The sequence below is a fragment of the Micropterus dolomieu genome, linkage group LG10 (genome assembly GCF_021292245.1).
Source record: "Micropterus dolomieu isolate WLL.071019.BEF.003 ecotype Adirondacks linkage group LG10, ASM2129224v1, whole genome shotgun sequence".
NCBI classification, from domain to species: Eukaryota; Metazoa; Chordata; class Actinopteri; order Centrarchiformes; family Centrarchidae; genus Micropterus; species Micropterus dolomieu.
The window spans coordinates 4,761,767-4,770,384 of NC_060159.1; the positions used below are offsets into that span (position 1 = coordinate 4,761,767).

Sequence of the window (8,618 nt, forward strand, 5' to 3'; positions counted from 1 at the left end):
ACTGACAACACTGACACACTGACAACACTGACACACTGACAAACAACACTGACACACTGACAACACTGACATACTGACAACACTGACACACTGACAACACTGACATACTGACAACACTGACACACTGACAACACTGACATACTGACAACACTGACACACTGACAACACTGACAACACTGACATACTGACAACACTGACACACTGACAACACTGACATACTGACAACACTGACACACTGACAACACTGACAACACTGACACACTGACAACACTGACATACTGACAACACTGACACACTGACAACACTGACACACTGACAACACTGACATACTGACAACACTGACACACTGACAACACTGACAACACTGACAACACTGACACACTGACAACACTGACATACTGACAACACTGACATACTGACAACACTGACACACTGACAACACTGACATACTGACAACACTGACATACTGACAACACTGACACACTGACAACACTGACATACTGACAACACTGACACACTGACAACACTGACATACTGACAACACTGACACACTGACAACACTGACACACTGACAACACTGACAACACTGACATACTGACAACACTGACACACTGACAACACTGACACACTGACAACACTGCACCGCTTGCTGAGATATCTGGGTGTCTGCAAACAAGATCATCTTCCCAGTGTTCTGTAAAAGCCTCATAATACTTTTTTTTATTTTTGCGGGGTGTGTATTTTTTTATTGATCAAGTTGGTGTCTAGCCACCGGGACGTCACTCATTGGTTGGTGGACTAATTGAAGCATCGGGTTTGGCATATTGGTTGTTGCCATCTTGTTTTTTTGGAAGTAGAAGTGACCATGGCTGTGTCCGAAATCATTCACTACTCCCTACCCCCTATGTAGTAAGTTGTATGTAGAGGACTATATAGTGAGCTCACCTGCATAATGAAAACAACACTTTTGGACACTTACTCTATTGTTCTTTTGGCTCCGTTAATTACGTCATTGCTGTCGCACAATTCAATCGCGCCAACATCAGCGTCAGCTGGTGCAGAGCTGCCTCTGGGCTAAATATATATATTTAACAAATACGTGATATTATACTGTGCGCATTCTCCAAAATAAAATAAAAAAGTCCTTTCTGGCCATTTGTGCTGTAATGCACTACTCTACTCATGTTATTATAACTTATAAACAATAAATAAATGAATACACTTTATTTTATATTTCATTTTCGCACAACACCTTTGTCTCTTGCCTGTCGACATAAGGAAAAAAACAGCTTTACTTTATCAAATACCTTGCTCATAATACACTTTATAAAACAGCTTTTAGAACTGGAACTGTGGAAATGCCACCGAATAATTACCTTTGTTTGTTTGTTTGTTCTCACTGTGATTTAGATTTTGCAGATTAGCAGCTAGGTCTTTATATTTATATTAACAACAGAGAACTTACTGTATATAGGGGAGACACAATTTATGTATTCTGTGAACAGTAAACCCTCATAGTCAGACCGTGCCCCCTCCTTGGGAAACTTACACATGTAGCTTTGTTTTCACATCACATACAGCTAACGATTCCAAATGAGTGATTGTACTCTACTGTCACTATGCTTTTAGACACATATTTCATTTCACTGTGTTATCAGTTTGTAACAGCGTTTTACAGCGTGAACAACCATTTCATTAATGTGCACTGAACCGTTCCTGTCTTGGCCTTGTACTTAAATGGCCAAAGTGACCGGTTAAAAGTAGGGTACAACAATGGTCATTAACCCAAGGGATTTATACCATCATGCATTGCGCTGATCAAAAAAATGGCGGATGGACGACGAGAGAGAGGAGCTCGAAATTCTGTCATACAAATGTAAGTTATTTCTCATTTAACTTCGCTGATAGGTAGTTTTACAACTTTGTCAGCCATGTATAAATTCTATGCGTATGTATGCATTGCACCTGACCCGGGTAGGGTTGCCACCTTCAATACAGGGACGCCTGCCGGAGCGGGGGCCCGGCAGCCACAGGCCCGATGGTGTGCCAGTGGTGGTATCTTATAACTTAAAACATGTTTGCAGGAAAGTTTTAAGATTGATACCAATGGACGTTATAATAGGCTATTGAAATCAATGTGAACAGATGAACTCTGTCTCTCTATCACAACTCAACAGACTAGTGGCCATATTGTCATAGCTAAATACACTGCTATGACAATAATAAACATAGGCCAACAATGTGTGACTGTGAGACCACAACAAATAAGATGTGAACTGTATTTTATTAACTTATTAAATCAACATGTATAGAACTTATTAACTATAAATAGGCTAAAAAAAATGCTTTGATATGATTCAACTGAAAAGATTTTCCGTGAACATCATGCACATCAGTGGACCAGAAGTAATAAGCCTTGCGTGCAGTATTGGAGCATGTTAGATCTACTCCTTTATAAATGTTTTCTTGTCAGAAGTACACTACTCATGCAGCACTGAGTAGCTTTTTGTCTTTCAAACAGCTACAGTAAAACTAGTGTTGGACAGATTTGTGCAGCGGTGTTCATGAGGGAGAGGGAGAAAAACAAATCATACCATAATGTAGGCATGTGATTTATTTACATTGTAACAATATTTCTTAACAAATAGGCAGCATATGAAATCCAGAGTAATCGATCAGAAAATTTGTACGTTTTATTAAATCATTACACTGCCTCGGCATGCTGTCACACGTCTGTCAGGCCACCGTGCACCACACAGAACACTGGCCGACAAATTGTGATGTTCGGCTTGACACTCATAAGGTAGCTATTTGATTTCTTCCACTCTCATCGTCTTTTGCATCCGCTTTCAGCTCGACTCCCTGCCAAGTGACCCGCCCTTATCTGACTCTGTTTTGTCCTGAACCTGACGGTATTAATCAAACCAACAATGGCAGTGAGTATTACCCAGTCAGGGGTAGAAATGGGCAAGTCTTTACTGAGGTGGGAAGATTTGCATGGGATGCTGCATTAAAGATACTTGGAAATACGGGACAAACCGACAAACCCATGTTGTTTCAAAACGGGAAGCGCCATTTAGTTCTCAAATACGGGGCGATTCTGTATTTTAAGGGACGGGTGGCAACCCTAGGTTGCTGCTTGTGTGTGACAAGTTGTGTTATTGGGATCTGCACTGTTGATGAGTTTAATGATTTAATCCAGAGCAGACACCAGCTCAGCCTTCCAGTACACACACACACACACACACACACACACAGTTGCATTGACATTATGATGAATTGGAGTAATGTGGAAATACAAACAGGCACAGATGCATTTGGACACCCACAGATATTCACTCTCACACACCCACATCAGGCACTACTGTATGCTGACACATTCATATGCAACTGTAGTGATCACAGTGATTGACTCCCACATTCTCAAACACACTGCAGCATTATTTGTGACCACTGCTATATACACAGGTTACTATATACAAAAACAAAACAATAAATACTATTAACAATCTGTACAAAAGCTAACTGTGAAAAGTGAATGGTAAAGTTGACAGTAAGTAAAGAATATTTAAAAAGAAAAAGAAAAAAAAACAGTAATAACGGATAATAATATGGATTTGGCAATGCAATATTCACAAGTGCATTGGAAAATTCCAACAGGGAAGGACATATTATGGACTTGTTATAAGCATCAAGTGGAGGAGCTAGCATGTCTATCTGGCTAACAGCGATGTAAAATATAGCTTCTTATCAAACACATAAACGCCTCACAGCAAGAAGGTTGTGGGTTCAAACCCCGGTTGCCCCGGCCTTTTTGTGTGGAGTTTGCATGTTCTCCCCGTGTCCGCGTGGGTTCTCTCCGGGTGCTCCGCCTTCCTCCCACCATCCAAAGACATGCAGGCTAGGTTAATTAGTGTCTCCGAAATTGTCCTTAGGTGCGAATGTGAGTGTGAGTGGTTGTTTGTCTATGTGAGCCCTGCGATGGACTGGCAACCTGTCCAGGGTGTCAACAGCCTTTCGCCCCATGTCAGCTGGGATTGGCTCCAGCCCCCGCGACCCTGTACGCAGGATAAGCAGTTGACGATGGATGGATGGATGGATGGATCAAACACATAAACCTTTATCATTGTTCTTGTGCACTCACTGTGGCCAAGTAGCAACCCTTCTTCTCTGCTACATGTATACTTTACATGCCCAACTCCTCTCTCCAGTTTTCTCTTCCAAAATTCTGAGCATTAGTGAAATTGGTGACATGCCTGCGCAGAGTCCAAAGGATAGTAAAAAACAGTACCCACCCTAGCCACAGCCTGTTTACCCTGCTTACACTGTTTATTCAAAACTTGCATTTGTACCATTGTCTCCTATCTCATAATTGTTCGAAAATCATTGCTTTTATATGGTGCACTTAATAACCTAGGGTTAAACAAAAGTGAGTGATGCAACACAGCCAATACGCTATGATAGCTTCCTCCATTTTAGACTGTTCTGACTCTCCCTTCCCCCAAATGTCAGGACTGTCAAGACAGTTTGTTATAGGTCAACAGCATGAGTAAATCTACTGATTGCAGTAATTCTATTGGAGATAAATGATTTCTAATGAAATTTCACTGTTTTAAATGCTAGTGAAAAATTTAGAAAAAATTTTGAAAAACCAGTGTGTTCAGATTGAACACAAAAGAGGCGGGATCAAGTTTGGTCTGCAACTAAGAGCATACAACCATTTTATATACTATATTTATTCCTTTGCAACATTTGGGAAATGGAACTGATTTTGCCAGCCTGATCCCCCATACAGGGGTCATTTTAGGTTAAGGGGCCTGGAGACAAAGGTCTGATACCTTTTGATCTTTTAAAGTAGTGGAATACAGGAGGTCAAACCTGAAAGTACAGAGAAATGAATCTACAAAGAAATAATTTGTATCTAGATTTCCTGTTCTTATTTAGTTGGCATTAATAGTAGGGATAATAAATCCTAATTTGGAGCTATCATGAATCTTGATGATTAGGAAGTGGACATCACAGCCCAGTGGGCAAAATGTTTTTGATTTTTGTAAATATGCAAACCTTGGACAGCTTTCGTGGAGCAGATCATTACACTGTGCACTTCCTTTTATGTATTTTCCAATCATCTCTTTTTCAGGTAACCCCTCTAGATGAGAGACGATCTATTCTTTAATAAGCGTCTTCCTCCTGACTTAGCCATGGATTTATGCAGCTGTGAGTCCAGCAAGGGTTAGCCACTCTGCAATTGGTCCTCACTCCTTCTCTTCCTCCACAGCCCCCCCCCAAGAAAATCAAATGACCTTCACCAAGACAGATTGTTTCAACACTGGCCACAACACAATGAGTCACCTTCACCAGAATGACGAAGGAGGGAAAAGGGGTGAAGGGTTATTTTATGAGATAGGGAGAAAGGAATGGAAAAAAAGGAAGGGGAAAGGAAAGTTTGAGGAAAAGGATGATAGGAATATGGGATGGAAGGAATAGGAATTGAAGAAAGTTCATCCGTCTTCCCCATTAAGGCTTCTGCATTATTCACCATCAAAGAGGAGAGAAAATTCATCCCCACTTAAATCCCCAGTCAATTAATTAACAACTTCCCATGTGGAAGATGGAGATGTAAGAAAGGTGAAGAGGAACGCCAGCAGAGGTGTAAGGGGAAGGTTGGCAAGGCTTTTGAGAGTAAGAAGGGAAGCAAGTGTGAAAAAAAAAGGAAGTGAGAAAAAAATGAGATGGAAGACTGGAAAAAGAAGAAAAGACATAAACTCTCATTGATGGCAAATATTAATGTTTGCACGTTCGCTTCTTTTTGAATAGGCTTCACCACTGTTGAGACATTTGGATATTCTGTTAAATGAATCGTTCAAAATTTTGAAAAATACGCTTATTCAGTTTCTTGCCTGGGGTTAGATGAGAAGATCGATATCACTGTCATGACTGTGCATTAAGTACTGAACTTGTCACAACTCTGACCCTGTGTTCAGGCAGAAACAGGTTGTGGACCCTAATGCACATGCAAACACATGAGACAAATCTCCAAAGAGACTATAATAAAAATAAACTGAGAACTGACTACCACAGACCAAATCCTACACGAGCATGCAATACCCGACAGACAATTTCAAAATAAAACAGGAAAACAGACAGACACAGATGGATCGTGACACAGCAGGCTTTTTTGCTTTTTTGAGTGCACAACTGCATTCACACTGACAAGTATGGCTGTGAGTAACCAGATGGTGTACTCATAATGGTCAAAAAGGTGAGTGCAGAACGCTGGACACTTCTCACCCTCAAGGTTTGCCATCTTGACCTTTATTTTGGCGGGTGACAACGGTGTTTGATTTGACTACCCTGTTGAAATTCACTCACTATGTAAGTAAGTAGATAGACACACATTGTACTACATTTTCGTGTAGTAACGGAAGTATCTGAATTGAGACACAGCTCATTTCTTTACCAATTTATCCAGTTAGCCTTGCTGCCACAGCCAAAAAGTCAACTTTGTTTGTATGGCAACCTGACAACTTGGATCCATGCATGCACACTGCTTTATGAAGACAGAAAACCAACCATGTACAAAATTAAATGACTGCAGACATTACAGAAATGAATTAGAGATTTGTATAGTAGCTCATAATTGTTTTGCAGCTGCTTTGAAATCATTTTTTACAAATGAAACATCCTATACCATGATTTATCCATTCATTTAATATTATTATACATTTGGATAACAATGGATCTCAATGGCCCAGAGCAAGAGAGAAATGCAGTTAAAGGTGGAACTAAAAAGAAGGGTGGACGAGGATGAGAAGAACAGGCAATCTGAGGATTTTCCATGAAAATCCAGAAGACAGATGGAAGACGGAGGAGGCTTGTACAGAAAAATCCCCTTTATTCTGGAGGGCTATATATTTCCCGAAATGCTATGTCAGCATGGTAGTACATCGGTTGCGACAAGTGCCAATGATTAATGAGATTGGGATTGACTGCTCCGATGTAATTTAACGAGTAGCTGTATTTTCTGACGAAGGCCGCTTTGTTGTGCACTCCAGAGACAGTTAGATTCTCCATGTGCATTTGCAGACATAGGCACGTTGAAGTTAAGGCTAACACAATCACCCCTACCATCAGTGTTATTTATGTACTTCATGGTGGAGAAATATTTCATGACAATCTCTGTTGGAGAACAAGGGTTGTTGATATAGACATTTATTGAAGTAAAAGTACAAATAAATTTATGTAAAAATACTCCATTACAAGCAAACGTCCTACATTCAAAGTCCAGAAGTATTATCAGCAAAATACAGCATAATAAAAGTATCAAAAGTGTTGTGGTGGCAGCCCGGCTGATGGTGAGTGTGCTGGTTTTTTCTCATTTTGTTTCTTCCACTGTTCTGTCACTCAAGCTCCTGAAAAAACCTGTAGAAATCTCTTTTTTCCAGTTTTCCCCTGTGTCTAACCCTTTCTGTCTGTTTCCCTTCCCAGGTTCACTCACCTTCGTCCACCTGTCCTCTCCCCTCGGGCTTCCTCCGCAGCGCTCCCCCGGCTCCTCGCCAGTCCACCTGCCACCACACCGCTCCCTTCCCCGGTCTCCTGTCCTCCACGGCTCCCTCGCCTCTCCTCCTCCGCCTCAGCAGCTCCTCGGTCCTCCATGCCCACGTTCCCCGGCGTCCACCTCACCACGTTCTTCTCTTACCCAGCCTCCCTGTTCCCCTAAATAAACATCTTTAACTGAGTGTTGCGTTTGGGTCCATTCTGTCCTGATTCCTAACAAAGTATCCTATGATATATACATATGACATATGACTGCTGCAACAATATAGTAGCAGCATTTTACTGTTGTAGCTGGTTGAGGTAGAGATATTTAAATCAATTTATGTACAGCTAGTTTAGGCCACTGATTTATTTAATCAATCAATTAATTAACCCTCTGCAAACGGATCTCCCGTGGACGGCCTCGAACTGGTCACGGGAGGACTATTGTTGGCATGATCATGTTTAAATCGATCTAAAATGAACATAACATCTAGAGCATTCATTAATTTTTGCAGTGGAAAGCTCATGTTTTTGTCTCTCACGCCATCACATTTTCCGCTCACGATGACATCATCACATTAAGTAGCTTGCGGTGGCACTAGAGGTTTTCCCCGAAATGGCCTCAGTAGCCCTTAGTTTAAATTATACTTTTTAAATCGATCTAAAATAAAAACCGTTGTACCTAGAGCCTTCATTTTTTGCAGCAGAAAGCTAAGTCTGTCATTTGAGTTATCACATTGTACACTTCGAGTGAATAAACACATGATGGCCAGATGAGTGGCGCCAAAGGAGCAGCTAAACAGGTCACAAAAGGAATGTCACAGTGAGTGAAACACTAAGACTCAGTAGTTTAGGATATTTTAGTATTTAGTTTAGTTCATAGTTAACATAGAAGGCCTATGTCTAACATATTTGACAGGAACTGCCATGATGACTACATCAAGTGAACATACAGCACTTTCACAAAATAAACACCTTTGCACTCTGCTCATAAAAATGCCCATATCTCAAAAACTAACAAGGTACACAGTAGTATAAAATGGAAATACTCAAGTAAAAGTACCCCAAAATTGTACTTA

At 40.8% G+C, this 8,618-nt stretch overlaps 1 long non-coding RNA gene across 1 annotated transcript in view; it reads left to right on the plus strand.

The window, feature by feature from the left end:
- The window catches only part of LOC123978097, a 29,500-nt gene extending 21,761 nt beyond the window's left edge, over positions 1-7,739 (plus strand). Inside the window, exon 4 of the long non-coding RNA XR_006826865.1 lies at positions 7,489-7,739. This is a non-coding gene — a long non-coding RNA (uncharacterized LOC123978097). The remainder of the gene's footprint in view (positions 1-7,488) is intronic.
- Positions 7,740-8,618: the final 879 nt, after the last annotated feature.